Genomic DNA, 6,000 nt, shown 5'->3' with positions numbered 1-6,000 from the left:
ACTAGGTGATTTTAACACACCTCTCTCACCACTAGACAGATCCTCCAAACAAAAATTGAACAAATAAACCATAGATCTCAATAATACAATCAATAATTTAGACTTAATGGACATTTATAGAATATACCATTGAACAAAGAGCAAATACACTTTCTTCTCAGCAGCACATGGATCCTTCTCTAAAACAGACCATATTTTATGCCACAAAGCTACTGTTAGCAAATACAAGAAGATAGAGATACTACCTTGTATTCAATCATAATGGACTAAAATTAGACATAAATGACAGAGTTAAAAACAGAAACTACTCCAACAACTGGAGATTAAATAATATGCTATTATATGATGAATGGATAACAGAAGACATCAGGAGGGAAATTAAAAAATTCTTAGAGGTAAACAAGAACAAAGACACATCATATCAAAATCTCTGGGACACTATGAAAGCAGTACTTAGAGGAAAATTTATTTCATGGAGTGCATCCAATTAAAGAAGAAAAAAATCAACAAATAAAAGGCTAACACTACAGCTCAAAGCCCTGGAAAAAGAAGAACAGAGCAACACCAGAAGTAGTAGAAGAAAGGAAAACATAGTTAAAATCAGAGCTGAAATCAACAAAATTGAAACAAAAGAAATAATCGAAAAAATTGACAAAATAAGTTGGTTCCTTGAAAAAATAAACAAAATTGATAAATCCTTATCCACACTAACAAAGAGAAGGAGAGAGAAAACTCAAATTACTAAAATTTGGAATGAACAAGGAAATATCACAACAGATATGAGTGAAATACAAAACGTAATTAGAAGCTATTTTGAAAATCTATACTCCAACAAAACAGAAAATCTCAAAGACAACAACAGGTTTCTTGAAACATATGAATTACCTAAACTGAACCAGGAGGACATACACAATTTAAATAGATCAATTTCAAGTAATGAAATAGAAGAAGTCATCAAAAACCTACCAACAAAGAAAAGTCCAGGACCAGATGGGTTCTCAGCCAAGTTCTACAAAACCTTTAAAGAAGAGCTCATTCCAATACTTCTCAAAGTATTTCATGAAATAGAAGAGGAGGGAACCCTCCCAAACTCATTCTGTGAAGCCAATATCGCCAATATCACCCTGATACCTAAACCAGACAGAGACACATCGAGGAAAGAAAATTTTAGACCAATATCCTTAATGAACATCAATGCAAAAATTCTCAACAAAATCTTAGCAAATCGCATACAAAAATATATTAAGAAGATAGTGCACCACGATCAAGTGGGCTTTATCCCAGGGATGCAAGGTTGGTTCAACATTTTGAAATCAATAAATGTCATTCACCATATCAACAGACTAAAAGTCAAGAATCACATGATTATTGAGATAGATACCAAAAAAGCATTTGATAAAATACAACATCCCTTCATGCTCAGAACACTAGAAAAAATAGGGATAGTGTGAACATTCCTTAACATTGTAAAGGCCATTTATGCTAAGCCCATGGCCAATATCATTCTAAGTGGTGAAAAACTGAAAGCATTCCCCCTAAAAACTGGAACAAGGCAGGGATGCTCTCTTTCACCACTTCTATTAAACATTGTCCTTGAAACTCTAGCCAGAGCAATTACACAGACTAAGGAAATTAAAGGGATATGAATAGGAAAAGAAGAACTCAAACTATCCCTCTTTCCTGATGACATGATTATATATTTAGAGGAACCTGGAAATTCCACCAGAAAACTTTTAGAACTCATAAGTGAATTTAGTAAAGTAGCGGGATATAAGATCAATGCTCATAAATCTAATGCATTTTTATACATAAGTGATGAATCTTCAGAAAGAGAAGTTAGGAAAACTATCCCATTCACAATAGCTTCGAAAAAAATAAAATACTTGGGAATCAATCTAGCAAAAGAGATGAAAAACCCCTACAATGAGAACTACAGAACACTAAAGAAAGAAATTAAAGAAAACCTTAGAAGATGGAAAGATCTCCCATGTTCTTGAATAGGCACTAATATTGTCAAAATGGCCATACTACCAAAAGTGCTATACTGATTCAATGTAATTCCAATGAAAATCCCAATGACATACCTCACAGAAATAGAGCAAGCAATCATGAAATTCATCTGGAAGAATAAGAAACCCAGAATAGCTAAAGCAATCCTTAGCAGGAAGAGTGAAGCAGGGGATATCACAATACCAGAACTTCAACTATACTACAAAGCAATAGTAACAAAAATGGCATGGTATTGGCACCAAAACAGACAGATAGATCAATGGTACAGAATAGAGGACACGGACACAAACCCAAATAAATACAATTTTCTCATACTAGACAAAGGTGCCAAAAATATGCAATGGAGAAAAGATAGCCTCTTCAACAAATGGTGCTGGGAAAACTGGAAATCCATATATAACAGAATGAAACTAAACCCCTCACCCTGTACAAAACTCAACTCACAATGGATCAAGGACCTTGAAATCAGACCAGAGACCCTGCATCTTATAGAAGAAAAAGTAGGTCCAAATCTTCAATATGTCAGCGTAGGATCAGACTTCCTTAACAGGACTCCCATAGCACAAGAAATAAAAGCAAAAATCAATAACTGGGATAGATTCAAACTAAAAAGCTTTCTCTAAGCAAAGGAAACTATCAGCAATGTGAACAGAGAACCTACAGAGTGGGAGAAAATCTTTGCCACTCATACTTCAGATAAAGCACTAATTTCCAGAATATATAAAGAACTCAAAAAACTCTACACCAAGAATACAAATAACCCAATCAACAAATGGGTTAAGTAAATGAACAGACGCTTCACAGAAGATCTACAAGCAATCAACAAATATATGAAAAATATGTTCAACATCTCTAGTAATAAGAGAAATGTAAATCAAAACTACCCTAAGATTCCATCTCATCCCAATTAGAATGGTGAATATCAAGAATACAAGCAACAAGAGGTGTTGGTGAGGATATGGGGAAAAAGGTTCACTCATACATTGCTGGTGGGGCTGCAAATTAGTGCAGCTACTCTGGAAAGCAGTGTGGAGATTCCTTAGAAAACTTGGAATGGACCCACCATTTGACCCAGCTATCCCACTCCTTGGCCTATACCCAAAGGACTTAAAATCAGCATACTACAGAGATACAGCCACATCAATGTCCATAGCTGCTCAATTCACCATAGCCAGATTGTGGAACCAACCTAGATGCCCTTCAATTGATGAATGGATAAAGGAACTGTGGTATACATATACAATGGAATATTACTCCGTCATAAAGAATGATAAAATTATGGCATTTGCAGGCAAATGGATGAAATTGGAGAATATCATGCTAAGTGAGATAAGCCAATCTCAAACAAACAAAGAACAAATGATCTCACTGATAAGTGGATGATGACACATAATGGAGGTTGGGAAGGGGGCAAGAATGGAGAAAGGAGGGACTGCATAGAGGGAAAAGAAGGGTGGGAGTGGTGGTTGGGGAAGGAAAAAATAGCAGAATGAATCAAAAACTATTACCCTATGTAAATGTATGATTACACAATTGGTATGCCTCTAGTTCATGTACAAACAGAGAAACAAGATGTATCCCATTTGTTTACAATAAAAATAAATTTTTAAAAATGCCAATTAAATTTGTGGACTCTAGAAATTAGCAGTTAAAAAAAAAAAAGCGAATTGTGATACAGGAAGAGATAAAAAGTGAAAATTTTTGAGACCAGGAAATATTTCCTACTTTTGATACAGATTTTGATTTTACTTTATAAGTGATAAACTGTTATTGCAGCAAATCAAATCAAGATGCTTGAGGACAAAGAAAAGGGAAATGATAAAAGAAGGTATGAATTGAGAAGATGATAAAGTGGAGGACAGAAAGTAGAAATTTGGTTCATGCTGTTGCTGGTGAAAGACAAGAACACATGGAATAAACAATGGAAGACAGGAAATTGAAGAAAAATAACCAAGAGTCCATTGAATACCAAAGTTACCTGAAAGGAAGCCCATCTCGAATTAATATTTTTTAAAGTTTTTAATTTTTTACTTCTTTTTTGTTCTTTTTACTTATACATGACAATAGAATGTATTTTGACATACTATACACGAAGTTTAACTTCCTATTCTTGTGGTTTTACATGATGTGGAGTTTCACTGGTCATGTGTTCATATATGAACACAGGAAAGTCATGTCTAATTCATCCTATTGTCTTTCCTATTCCTATCCCCTTCCCTTCCCTTCATTCCCCTTGTCTAATCCAATGAACTTCTATTCTCTGTTCCCCCTTACTGTGTGTTAGCATCTGGCTATCAGAGAGAACATTCAGCCTTTGGTTTTTTGGATTGACTTATTTCACTTAGCATAAGTCTCCATTTCCATCCAATTACTGGCAAATACCATAATTTCATTTCTCTTTATGGCTGAGTAATATTCCATTGTATATATACCACATTTTCTTTATCCATTCATCTACTGAAGGACACCTAGGTGGTTCCACAGCTTAGCTCTTGTGAATTGAGCTGCTATAAACATTGAAGTGGGAGTGTCATTATAGTATACTGATTTTAAGTCCTTTGGGTATACACTGAGGAATGGGATAACTGAATTGATATTTTCAGTGAAACAAAGTTATTGCATGCATCTACGAGAAGGAAATGTTATTCAAAGGAGTCAATATATAATTCATCCAGGATTAATCCAGGGCTAGTTTTTTCCATTATGGAAGCAAGACACTTCTACTGACCACTCCAAGGAATTATGAGATGATCCAATGTGGCTGGTAGAAACAGGCTTTGCTCCTGGCAATCAGTGAGCTCAAGTGCTGTCTTTAAGGTGGTTTATTCCCCAGGCTCAAGGAGTTTTCTCACATACACACACTGATCCTCAGCTACAGATACATAGGGGTTTCTGGCAAACTTCCAGAATTGTCCCTCTGTGCATTGTTCTCCTGTCTGGTCCCCTGTCCTGTGAGCACTGCCTGCTCTCTTTCCCCAAATTCCCAGCTCTGTCTGCCAAATCAAGTCCACTGGCTCTGCTTGGGTTCCTGTCCCTGACCCATAGCCTGGAAACTTGCAAGGCACGGAGCCTGCTCAATCAGAGGGCACATATTTTTGTTTCCCATATTTTTTGTTTCACATATTTTTGCTGAGATGGGCTTCCTTTCAGGCAACTTTGGTATGCAATGGACTCTTGGTTACTTTCTTCTCTCTTTAGGGATCACTATCCTTTGTGCATTATTTTATGCCCCCTGTTTTGAAAGCTGCTCTTCTGGGTATTTTTCTCAGTTTTTTTTTTTTTTATTGTTACAATCAGGAGATTATTTTTTATTATTAAATTTTTTTTATTTTTACAGACTGCATTTTGTACACAAATGGGGTACAACTTTTTATTTCTATGGAGGTTATTTTTTAATCCAAATTGGCTAGAAAAAGAAATCTTAAAAGGTCTCTTATTCTCAATGTTAATAATTAAATACCTATAGATTCAGCAATATCTTTTGAAATTTTAAATAAAACCACTTATAAAAATAAAAATAGCACAAGAAAATCATTTGCGAACAAAAGTGTCTGTTGTTATCTTAATAGCAATAGACAAAAGAAAAAACAAATGTAAAATTATGACAGAAAGAAAACCAAACATATTATTCCGCCATATGACCCAGTTATACCATTCCTTGGTCTTTACCTACAGAATTAAAGCCATCTTCCTACAGTGATACATGTATACCCATGTTTATAGCAGCACAATTTACAATAACTAGAGTAGGGAACCAGCTTAAGGTGTCCATCAATGGATGAATGGATAAAGAAAATGTGGTATATATACACAATGGAGTTTTATTTAGCCATAAAGAAAAATGAAATCATGTCATTTGCAGAAAAATACACATAGCTAGAGACCATAATGTAAGCAAAAATAAGTCAAACTCAGAAGGCCAAAGGTCATATGTTTTCTCTCATATGTCGAAGCTGGAGAGAGAAAAAGGGGAAAAAAAGATGGAGTCAA

The sequence above is a fragment of the Sciurus vulgaris genome, assembly GCF_902686455.1.
Source record: "Sciurus vulgaris genome assembly, chromosome: 16".
Classification (NCBI taxonomy): domain Eukaryota; kingdom Metazoa; phylum Chordata; class Mammalia; order Rodentia; family Sciuridae; genus Sciurus; species Sciurus vulgaris.
This window is presented reverse-complemented; position numbering follows the sequence as displayed.